At 39.2% G+C, this 11,926-nt stretch overlaps 1 non-coding gene across 1 annotated transcript; it reads left to right on the forward strand.

Moving 5' to 3' along the window:
• The first annotated feature begins 720 nt into the window (after positions 1-720).
• On the forward strand, positions 721-828 carry LOC112805083 (small nucleolar RNA R71). The gene has a single exon (XR_003203694.1). It is a non-coding gene; the product is annotated as a small nucleolar RNA R71 (small nucleolar RNA).
• Positions 829-11,926: the final 11,098 nt, after the last annotated feature.

Genomic DNA, 11,926 nt, shown 5'->3' on the forward strand with positions numbered 1-11,926 from the left:
ATTGCTTGGAAGAGTACTAGGAGGGAGTTCAGTAATTTTTTTGCTCAGCTGACCCACTTGTGCCTCCAAATTTCTAATGGAGGGCCTTGTTTCAGTCATGAAACTTTGAGTGGTTTTGATTAGATCAGAGACCATGGTTGCTAAGTCAGAGTGGTTCTGTTTAGAATTCTCTGTCTGTTGCTGAGAAGATGATGGAAAAGGCTTGCCATTGCGAAACCTGTTTCTTCCACCATTATTATTGTTGAAACCTTGTTGAGGTCTCTATTGATCCTTCCATGAGAGATTTGGATGATTTCTCCATGAAGGATTATAGGTGTTTCCATAGGGTTCTCCCATGTAATTCACCTCTTCCATTGAAGGGTTCTCAGGATCATAAGCTTCTTCTTCAGATGAAGCTTCCTTAGTACTGCCTGGTGCATTTTGCATTCCAGACAAACTTTGAGAAATCAAATTGACTTGCTGAGTCAATATCTTGCTCTGAGCCAATATGGCATTCAGAGTATCAATCTCAAGAACTCCTTTCTTCTGATTAGTCCCATTGTTCACAGGAATCCTTTCAGAAGTGTACATGAATTGGTTATTTGCAACCATTTCAATTAGTTCTTGAGTTTCTGTAGGCGTGTTCTTCAAATGAAGAGATCCTCCAGCAGAGCTATCCAAAGACATCTTTGACAGTTCAGACAGACCATCATAGAAAATACCTATGATGCTCCATTCAGAAAGCATATCAAAGGGACACTTTCTGATTAATTGTTTGTATCTTTCCCAAGCTTCATAGAGGGATTCTCCTTCCTTCTGTCTGAAGGTTTGGACTTCCACTCTAAGCTTACTCAATTTTTGAGGTGGAAAGAACTTTGCCAAGAAGGCATTGACTAGCTTTTCCCAAGAGTTCAGGCTTTCTTTAGGTTGTGAGTCCAACCATATCCTAGCTCTGTCTCTTACAGCAAAAGGGAATAGCATAAGTCTGTAGACCTCAAGGTCAACCCCATTGGTCCTGACAGTGTCACAGATTTGCAAGAATTCAGTTAAAAACTGATGAGGATCTTCCAATGGAAGTCCATGAAATTTGCAATTCTGTTGCGTTAGAGAAACTAATTGAGGCTTAAGCTCAAAGTTGTTTGCTCCAATGGCAGGGATAGAGATGCTTCTCCCATAGAAGTCGGGAGTAGGTGCAGTAAAGTCACCCAGCACCTTCCTTGCATTGTTGTTGTTTTCAGCTGCCATGGGTTCTTCTTCTTTGAAGATTTCTGTTAGGTCCTCTACAGAGAATCGTGCCTTAGCTTCTCTTAGCTTTCGCTTCAAGGTCCTTTCAGGTTCAGGATCAGCCTCAACAAGAATGCTTTTGTCTTTGCTCCTGCTCATATGCAAGAGAAGAAAACAAGAAAATATGGAATCCTCTATGTCACAGTATAGAGATTCCTTGAGGTGTCAGAGGAAAAGAAAAATGGAAGGAAGAGGTAGAAAATTCGAACTTATCAAGAAAGATGGAGTTCGAATTGTGCATTAAGGAATAATGTTAGTCCATAAATAAAAGGATGTGAGAAGAGGGGAAGAAATTTTCGAAAATAATTTAAAAAGATTTTAAAAACATTTTGAAAAACTTTAATTGATTTTCGAAAACCAAGATTAAGAAAGAAGTAAAGTGATTTTTGAAATAGATTTTGAAATTAGAAATTAAAAAGATATGATTGAAAACTATTTTTTGAAAAAGATGTGGTTAAGAAGATATGATTGGTTTTAAAAAGATGTGATTGAGAAGATATGATTTAAAAAACATTTTAAAAAGATTTGATTTTAAAAATTAATAACTTGGCTAACAAGAAAAGATATGATTCAAACATTAAACCTTCTCAACAGAAAAGGCAACATACTTGAAATGTTGAATCAAATCATTAATTAATAGCAAGTATTTTTGAGAATAGAAAGAAATTGATTTTGAAAAAGATTTGATTGAAAAGATTTGATTTGAAAAAGGTTTGATTTTGAAAAGATTTTGAAAACTAAAAAAAAATTGATTTGAAAACAAAATCTTCCCTCTTGTGCCATCTTGGCGTTAAATGCCCAGAATGGTGCACATTCTGGTGTTTAACGCCCAAACCACTACCCTTTTGGGACCCTGGCTGGCGTTTAAACGCCAGTTTGCCTTCCTTACTGGGCGTTTTGAACGCCCAGCTGTTTCTGTGCAATTCCTCTGCTGAATGTTCTGAATCTTCAATCTTCTGTATTATTGACTTGAAAAGACACAAATTAAAAATATTTTTGGATTTTTAATAATGAGGAATAATTAAAATGCAACTAAAATCAAATAACAATGCATGCAAGACACCAAACTTAGCAGTTTGTATACTATTGACACTAACAAAATGAGAATGCATATGAGACACATAAACACTCAAGTCAAGAGAATTTAAAAATCAGAGCAATGAAACCATCAAGAACAAGTTGAAGATTAATGAAGACACATGCATGAATGCAAAAAGAACAGAAACATGCAATTGACACCAAACTTAACATGAGACTCTAGACTCAAACAAGAAATATATTTTTGGATTTTTTCAAAAATTAAGTGGAAAAAGAAAATAAAGGTATCAAAATTCTTAATGAGAATTCCAGGAATCATGCAATGTTAGTCTAAAGCTTCAGTCTAAAGAAATTAGACATGGCTGAACAAGCTTCAGCAGGACATTGCATTCAAGAGCTAAATTGATGAAAATCAATCAGCTTTGGTGATGATAGGAACATCACCTTGAAACACTAGAATTCATTCTTAAGAACTCTGAAGAAAAATACCTAATCTAAGCAACAAGATGAACCGTCAGTTGTCCATACTCGAACAATCCCCAGCAACGGCGCCAAAAACTTGGTGGGCAAAATTGTGATCATCAATGGCGCCATCAACATGGTATGCTCAATTGCAATCTCAACTCTTTATCACAACTTCGCACAACTAACCAGCAAGTGTACTGGGTCGTCCAAGTAATAAACCTTACGCGAGTAAGGGTCGATCCCACAGAGATTGTTGGTATGAAGCAAGCTATGGTCACCTTGTAAATCTTAGTCAGGCAAACTCAAATGATTATGGATGATGTATGAATAAAACATAAAGATAAAGATAGAGATACTTATGTATTTCATTGGTAAGAACTTCAGACAAGTGTATGGAGATGCTTTGTCCCTTTCGTCTCTCTGCTTTCCTACTGTCTTCATCCAATCCTTCTTACTCCTTTCCATGGCAAGCTGTATGTAGGGTTTCACCGTTGTCAGTGGCTACCTCCCATCCTCTCAGTGAAAATGTTCAACGCACCCTGTCACGGCACGGCTAATCATCTGTCGGTTCTCAATCAGGTTGGAATAGAATCCAGTGATTCTTTTGCGTCTGTCACTAACGCCCAGCCTTCAGGAGTTTGAAGCTCGTCACAGTCATTCAATCATTGAATCCTACTCAAAAAAATCACAGACAAGGTTTAGACCTTCCGGATTCTCTTGAATGCAGTCATCAATTCTAGCTTATACCACGAAGATTTCGGTTAAAGAATCCAAGAGATATCCACTCAATCTAAGATAGAACGGAGGTGATTGACAGTCACACGTTCATAGGTGAGAATGATGATGAGTGTCACGGATCATCACATTCATCAAGTTGAAGAACAAGTGATATCTTAGAACAAGAACAAGCCGAATTGAATAGAAGAACAATAGTAATTGCATTAATACTCGAGGTACAGCAGAGCTCCACACCTTAATCTATGGTGTGTAGAAACTCCACCATTGAAAATACATAAGAACAAGGTCTAGGCATGGCCGTGAGGCCAGCCTCCCAATGATCTAAGATAGCATAAGAACAAAGATAGCTACCAAGATGAAAATACAATAGTAAAAGGTCCTATTCATAAAGAACTAGTAGCCTAAGGTTTACAAAGATGAGTAAATGACATAAAAATCCACTTCCGGGCCCACTTGGTGTGTGCTTGGGCTGAGCATTGAAGTATTTTCGTGTAGAGACTTCTTTTGGAGTTAAACGCCAGCTTTTGTGCCAGTTTAGGCGTTTAACTCCCATTCTTGTGCCAGTTCCGGCGTTTAACGCTGGGCAGTTTTGAGCTGATTTGGAACGCCGGTTTGGGCTATCAAATCTCGGGCAAAGTATGAACTATTATATATTTCTGGAAAGCCCAGGATGTCTACTTTCCAACGCCGTTGAGAGAGCGCCAATTGGGCTTCTGTAGCTCCAGAAAATCCACCTCGAGTGCAGGGAAGTCAGAATCCAACAACATCTGCAGTCCTTTTTAGTCTCTGAATCAGATTTTTGCTCAAGTCCCTCAATTTCAGCCAGAAAATACCTGAAATCACAGAAAAACACACAAACTCATAGTAAAGTCCAGAAAAGTGAATTTTAACTAAAAACTAATAAAAATATACTAAAAACTAACTAAAACATACTAAAAACATACTAAAAACAATGCCAAAAAGCGTATAAATTATCCGCTCATCAGCAGTACCGACTGAGATCTGTCTGGTACTGTAGCTGAGAAAATTGATTATGAGTAAATAAGATTACGAAATGAGAAATTATAATTAGGGGAGGTAGAAATATTTGAAGTGCGATTTAGAGCGCTAATCTTAAAGGTTTTGGTCCAAAATTGGGCCAATGGACAAAAATAAGTGAACTGGGCCTAAGTGGGCCCAAGACCCAACATATATAAACATTAGTTATGAGCATTTCAGCTCATTTTGCCCTAAAGAAGGGGTGTTGGGCGCTGAATTGAGAAGAGAGAAGAGAAGAGAGAAAACCTAACTCTCTTTGATCTTCAAACCATCATAAGGAGCTCTGATTGACGAGCCGTTTGCAGCCACGCGTCGCTCTTCTCATCCTCTACAATTCTATCTAAGTTTTGTGGTGAGTATTCCATTCATCTCTTCCCAGTTTTCGAAATTTCCTACTGTTACACATTTTTGGGTAGTTAGTGTTGAAATCTTGTGATTTTGGGTGTTTAGGGATACTCCAACATTGATTCCAAGTGGGTTCTATCCCTACTTCATATGGGCTGAGGTAAGAAGTTCTCAAACCCTTGTGATTTGTCATTTTTATGAGCCCTAGGTTGATGTATGTATGTGATATTGGTTATGTTAGTGTATTTGATGATCTTGGTGCACAATTGGGAGATTAGTGTTGCTTGAGGAGCTTTGGTGAGGCTTGGGGCTAAGGTTGGTGGAGACTTCTAAAGAAGAGGCTCAATTGATTTGGCTACAAGAGGTACGGTTTAAGTTTCATCTAAGTACCATGTGGTGTGATGAGGATTCCTAGGCTAGATGCCCCTAGGATTAAGTTTGGATTGTGTAAATGGTTGGTGCTAATATGCATAGTTGGTATGTAATGTGAATTAATGATTGGGTTGAGAATTGTGTGGCCTTGTATGCTTGGTGTATTGAGAATTTGATGTATTGGGTAATGAGTATTGATTTGTGGTTTATGCATTTAAATTGTGAAATTGGGCCAGAGGCCGTGAATTTTGGGCCGGAGGCCGGAAAGAGGTAAGGAAGGTAAGTTGATGTGTGCATTGTATGATGACACAAGTGATTGGATGAATTTCAGATAATGAATATATGAATGATTGGTTTGGTTATTGACTAATAAGGTTTGAGGAGTTGAAGTGTGGAATTTGGTAATTTTGGGTGAAATTGTATAGATGAGGTATGTTTGGTTTTGGTTGAGATATATTATGTGGTCATATATGCGATTATGATTATTGATGCCTTGATGGTATGATGATGCATGAGAGATATGTATGTTGTGATATATGCTTGAGGAATGATTAAGGTTGATTTGTGTGTGAAACCACGTGATAGTGAGTATGATATTGATTATGTATAATGATGGTTGATTGGAAATAGTATTGTTGGAAATCGGGATAAGGAAGGATGCATGACATGTTAATGTGTTTGTAATTTAGCCATTTGTTTGAAATGGGTAAAAATGGTTATACGGTAGTTTTTGTGAATTCGGGTAAGGTGTTAATGTATGAGTTGAGGAGGCTTGACATTGATTTTGGTACATTTTGAATGATTTCAAAAAGGGTTGACATTGGCATGTTTTGGTTGATTTTGAAAAGAGTTGAAAATGGCTTGTTTTGAAAATGGCACTTTGTGGTTTTGTGTGAAAACATGGTTTTTGGGCATACTTTGACGGGACATAACTTGGACTGCGGATTTTTCTTTTGTGCCAAACTTGTTTAGAAGTGAAATTGGATCCAGGATGTCCATGCCGTTCGAAGAACGGGCGAAAAACGATTTAAAATGAGAAAGTTATGTCCGTCGAAAGATTGGGGGTTGAATTTGTGAATTCTGCAGCTTTTAACTTAGAAAATTTTTAGCAGAATGAACCTCCACGCGTAGGCGCACTTGGCGCGTACGTGGTGGACGAAATTGTGATCAACAATAATGGCTCTTTAGCATGTGCATAAAAACATTAACTCAGCGCTTTCTTTCCACAATCTCGTTCAACTAACCAGCAAGTGTACTGGGTCGTCCAAGTAATAAACCTTACGTGAGTAAGAGTCGATCCCACAGAGATTGTTGGTATGAAACAAGCTATGGTCACCTTGTAAATCTCAGTTAGGCAGATTAAATGGTTATGGGTTTCAAAAATTAATAATCAAACAGAAAATAAAATAAGATAGAAATACTTATGTAAATCAATAGTGGGAATTTCAGATAGGCATATGGAGATGATGTGCTCCTCTCGAATCTCTACTTTCTTCTTACATTCATCCAAACCTTCTTACTCCTTTCCATGGCAAGCTGTATGTAGGGCATCACCGTTGTCAATGGCTACATCCCATCCTCTCAGTGAAAATGGTCCTATGCTCTGTCACAGCACGGCTAATCATCTGTCGGTTCTCAATCAGGTTGGAATAGAATCCCTTGATTCTTTTGCGTTTGTCACTAACGCCCAGCCCTCAGGAGTTTGAAGCTCGTCACAGTCATTCAATCCCAGAATCCTACTCGGAATACCATAGACAAGGTTTAGACTTTCCGGATTCTCATGAATGCCGCCATCAATTCTAGCTTATACCACGAAGATTCTGTTGGGGAATCTAAGAGATATGCGCCCGGCCTAGAGTAGAACGGAAGTGGTTGTCAGTCACGTGCGTTCATAGGTGAGAATGATGATGAGTGTCACGGATCATCACATTCATCAAGTTGAAGTGCAACGTATATCTTGGAATAAGAATAAAAGAGAATTGAATAGAAAGTAATAGTAATTGTATTGAAACTTGAGGTACAGCAGAGCTCCACACCCTTAATCTATGGTGTGTAAAAACTCCACTGTTGAAAATACATAAGTGAAAGGTTCAGGCATGGCCGAGTGGCCAGCCCCCTAAAACGTGATCAATAGCCTCCTCAGATGAAGAATAAAACAAAACTGAGACCAAAGATGAAACGTGGTCAAAAGACGACTAATACACTAGTAAAAAGTCTTATTTATACTAAACTAGCTACTAGGGTTTACATGAGTAAGTAATTGATGCATAAATCCACTTCCGCGGCGGACTTGGTGTATGTTTGGGCTGAGCTTGATCTATCCATGAGCTGAGACTTTTCTTGGAGTTGAACGCCAAGTTATAACGTGTTTTGGGCGTTCAACTCCGGATCATGACGTGTTTCTGGCGTTTAACTCCAGACAGCAACATGTACTTGGCGTTCAACGCCAAGTTACGTCATCAATTTCCGAATAAAGTATGGACTATTATATATTTCTGGAAAGCTCTGGATGTCTACTTTTCAACGCCATTAAGAGCGCGCCAATTAAAGTTCTGTAGCTCCAGAAAATCCATTTCGAATGCAGGGAGGTCAGATTCCAACAGCATCAACAGTCCTTTTGTCAGCCTTTTTCAGAGTTTTGCTCAAGTCCCTCAATTTCAGCCAGAAATTACTTGAAATCACAGAAAAACACACAAACTCATAGTAAAGTCCAAAAATGTGAATTTAACATAAAAACTAATGAAAACATCCCTAAAAGTAGCTTGAACTTACTAAAAACTACCTAAAAACAATGCCAAAAAGCGTATAAATTATCCGCTCATCACAACACCAAACTTAAATTGTTGCTTGTCCCCAAGCAACTGAAAATCAATTAGGATAAAAAGAAGAGAATATACTGTAAATTTCAAAATATCAATGAATATTAATTCTAATTAGATGAGCGGGACTTGTAGCTTTTTGCTTCTGAACAGTTTTGGCATCTCACTTTTTCCCTTGAAGTTTAGAATGATTGGCTTCTCTAGAAACTTAGAATTTCGGATAGTGTTATTGACTCTCCTAGTTAAGTATGTTGATTCTTGAACACAGCTACTTATGAGTCTTGGCCGTGGCCCTAAACACTTTGTTTTCCAGTATTACCACCGGATACATAAATGCCACAGACACATGACTGGGTGAACCTTTTCAGATTATGACTCAGCTTTACTAGAGTCCCCAGTTAGAGGTGTCCAGAGCTCTTAAGCACACTCTTTTTGCTTTGGATCACGACTTTAACCACTCAGTCTCAAGCTTTTCACTTGGACCTTCATGACACAAGCACATGGTTAGGGACAGCTTGATTTAGCCGCTTAGGCCTGGATTTTATTTCCTTGGGCCCTCCTATCCATTGATGCTCAAAGCCTTGGATCCTGTTTACCCTTGCCTTTTGGTTTTAAGGGCTATTGGCTTTTTCTGCTTGCTTTTTCTTTTTCTTTCTATTTTTTTTCGCCATTTTTTTTCGCAAGCTTTTTACTTTTCACTACTTTTTCTTGCTTCAAGAATCAATTTCATGATTTTTCAGATCATCAATAACATTTCTCTTTGTTCATCATTCTTTCAAGAGCCAACAGTTTTAACATTCATAAACAACAAGATAAAAAATATGCAATGTTTAAGCATTCATTCAGAAAACAAAAAGTATTGTCACCACATCAATAAAATTAAATTAAATTCAAGGATAATTTCGAAATTCATGTACTTCTTGTTCTTTTGAATTAAAACATTTTTCATTTAAGAGAGGTGAAGGATTAATGGGATTATTCATAACTTTAAGACATGGTTACTACATCCTAATGATCATGAAGTAGAGACACAAAACATAGATAAACATAACATAGAAACCAAAAAGCAGAAAGAAATAAGAACAAGGAATGAGTCCACCTTAGTGGCATCTTCTTCTTGAAGGACCAACAATGTCCTTAAGCTCTTCTATGTCCCTTCCTTGCCTTTGTTGCTCCTCCCTCATTGCTCTTTGGTCGTCTCTTATTTCATGGAGAATGATGGAGTGCTCATGATGTTCCACCCTTAATTGTTCAACATTGTGGCTCAAATCTTCTAAGGAAGTGTTGAGTTGTTCCCAATAGTTGTTGGGAGGAAAGTGCATCCCTTGAGGCATCTCAGGGATTTCTTGATGATGAGCTTCCTCATGCATCTCTTGAGAACCGTGAAGGGTCTCTCTTGCTTGCTCCATCCTCTTCTTGGTGATGGGCTTATCCTCTTCAATGGAGATGTCTCCTTCTATGATAACTCCAGCTGAGTAACATAGATGGCAAATAAGGTGAGGAAAAGCTAGCCTTGCCATGGTGGAGGGCTTGTCGGCTATTTTGTAGAATTCATTGGAGATGACTTCATGAACTTCTACTTCCTCTCCAATCATGATGCTATGAATCATGATGGCTTGATCCACAGTAACTTCAGATCGGTTGCTAGTGGGAATGATGGAGCGTTGAATGAACTCCAACCATCCTCTAGCCACAGGCTTGAGGTCCAGTCTTCTTAGTTGAACTGGCTTGCCTTTGGAGTCTCTCTTCCATTGAGCTCCTTCCACACATATGTCCATTAGGACTTGGTCCAACCTTTGATTAAAGTTGACCCTTCTAGTGTAGGGGCGTTCATCTCCTTGCATCATAGGCAAGTGACACGCCAACCTCATATTTTCCGGACTAAAATCTAAGTATTTCCCCCGAACCATTGTGAGATAATTCTTTGGATTCGGGTTCATACTTTGATCATGGTTCCTAGTGATCCATGCATTGGCATAGAACTCTTGAACCATTAAGATTTCGACTTGTTGCATGGGGTTGGTTATGACTTCCCAACCTCTCCTTCGGATCTCATGTCGGATCTCCGGATACTCATTCTTCTTGAGCTTGAAAGGGACCTTAGGGATCACCTTCTTCTTTGCCACAACATTATAGAAGTGGTCTTGATGGCTCTTGGAGATAAATCTTTCCATCTCCCATGACTCAGAGGTGGAAGCTTTTGTCTTCTCTTTTCCTTTTCTAGAGGATTCTCCGGCCTTAGGTGCCATTGATGGTAGTGAAAACAAAAAAGATTGTGCTTTGACCACACCAAACTTAAAATATTGCTTGTCCTCGAGCAAGAGAAGAAAGAAGAGAAGAAGAAGAAGAAGAAGAGAATATGGTAGAGAGGGAGAGATCGAGGTTCGGCCAAGGTGAAGAAGAGGGGGTTGTGTTGTGTGAAAATGAAGTGGAATGGAAGGGTATATATAGGGAAAGGGGAGAGTAAAGTTTTGGCCATATAGGGTGGGAATGGGTAGGAAAATGTTTTTGAATTTTTGAAGGTAGGTGGGGTTTATGGGGAAGAGTGGATGGATGTGAGTGGTGAAGGGGGTGATTGGGAAGAGGGATTGAGGTGATTGGTGAAGGGTTTTGGGAAGTGTGACATGGGGAAGAGTAAAATAGGATTAGGAGGTAAGGTGGAAATATGTTAGGTGGGGATCCTGTGGAGTTCACAGATCCTGAGGTGATCCTGTGGGGTCCACAGATCCTGAGGTGTCAAGGAATTCCATCCCTGCACCAAATAGGCATGTAAAATGCCTTTGCACACTATTCTGGCGTTTAAACGCCGAGTGGTGCACGTTCTGGGCGTTCAACGCCCATGTAAAGCATGTTTCTGGCATTGAACGCCAGTTTCATGCTTGTTACTGGCGTTCAGCGCCAGCTTTTTCCTCTAGGCACATTCCTGGCGTTCAGCGCCAGAATGTTGCTTGTTTCTGGCGTTCAGCACTAGATACATGCTCTGTTCTGGCGTTGAACGCCAGCAAGATGCATCTTACTGGCGTTGAACGCCAGCCTGTGCTTCCTCCAGGGTGCGAATTTTTTTCTGCTGTTTTTGCTTCTGTTTTTAATTTTTATGATTTTTTTCGTGACTCCACATGATCATGTTTCTAATAAAACACAAAATAACAAAAAATAAAATAAAATAAAAATTAGATAAATAAAATTGGGTTGCCTCCCAACAAGCGCTTCTTTAATGTCAATAGCTTGACAATGGCTCTCATGGAGCCACAAAGGTGATCATGTCAATGTTGTATAGTCCCAACACCAAACTTAGAGTTTGGATATGGGGTCTTAACACCAAACTTAGAGTTTGGTTGTGGCCTCCCAACACCAAACTTAGAGTTTGATTGTGGGGGCTCTTCTTGACTCTGAACTGAGAGAAGCTCTTCATGCTTACTCTCTTTTGTCACAGAGGGATGGCCATGTGCCTTAAACACAAGGTAGTCCCCATTCAATTGAAGGACTAATTCACCTCTGTTGACATCTATCACAGCTCCTGCTGTGGCTAGGAAAGGTCTTCCAAGGATGATGCATTCATCCTCTTCCTTCCTAGTGTCTAAGATTATGAAATCAGCAGGGATGTAAAGGCTTTCAACCTTTACTAACACGTCCTCCACTATTCCATAAACTTGTCTCAATGACTTGTCTGCCAATTGTAATGAGAACAAGGCAGGTTGTACCTCAATGATCCCCAGCCTCTCTATTACAGAGAGTGGCATAAGATTTATCCCTGACCCCAGATCACATAGAGCCTTTTCAAAGGTCATGGTGCCTATGGTACAAGGTATTAAGAACTTGCCAGGATCTTGTTTCTTTTGAGGTAGAGT

The sequence above is a fragment of the Arachis hypogaea genome, chromosome 5, assembly GCF_003086295.3.
Source record: "Arachis hypogaea cultivar Tifrunner chromosome 5, arahy.Tifrunner.gnm2.J5K5, whole genome shotgun sequence".
In the NCBI taxonomy this organism is placed as follows: domain Eukaryota; kingdom Viridiplantae; phylum Streptophyta; class Magnoliopsida; order Fabales; family Fabaceae; genus Arachis; species Arachis hypogaea.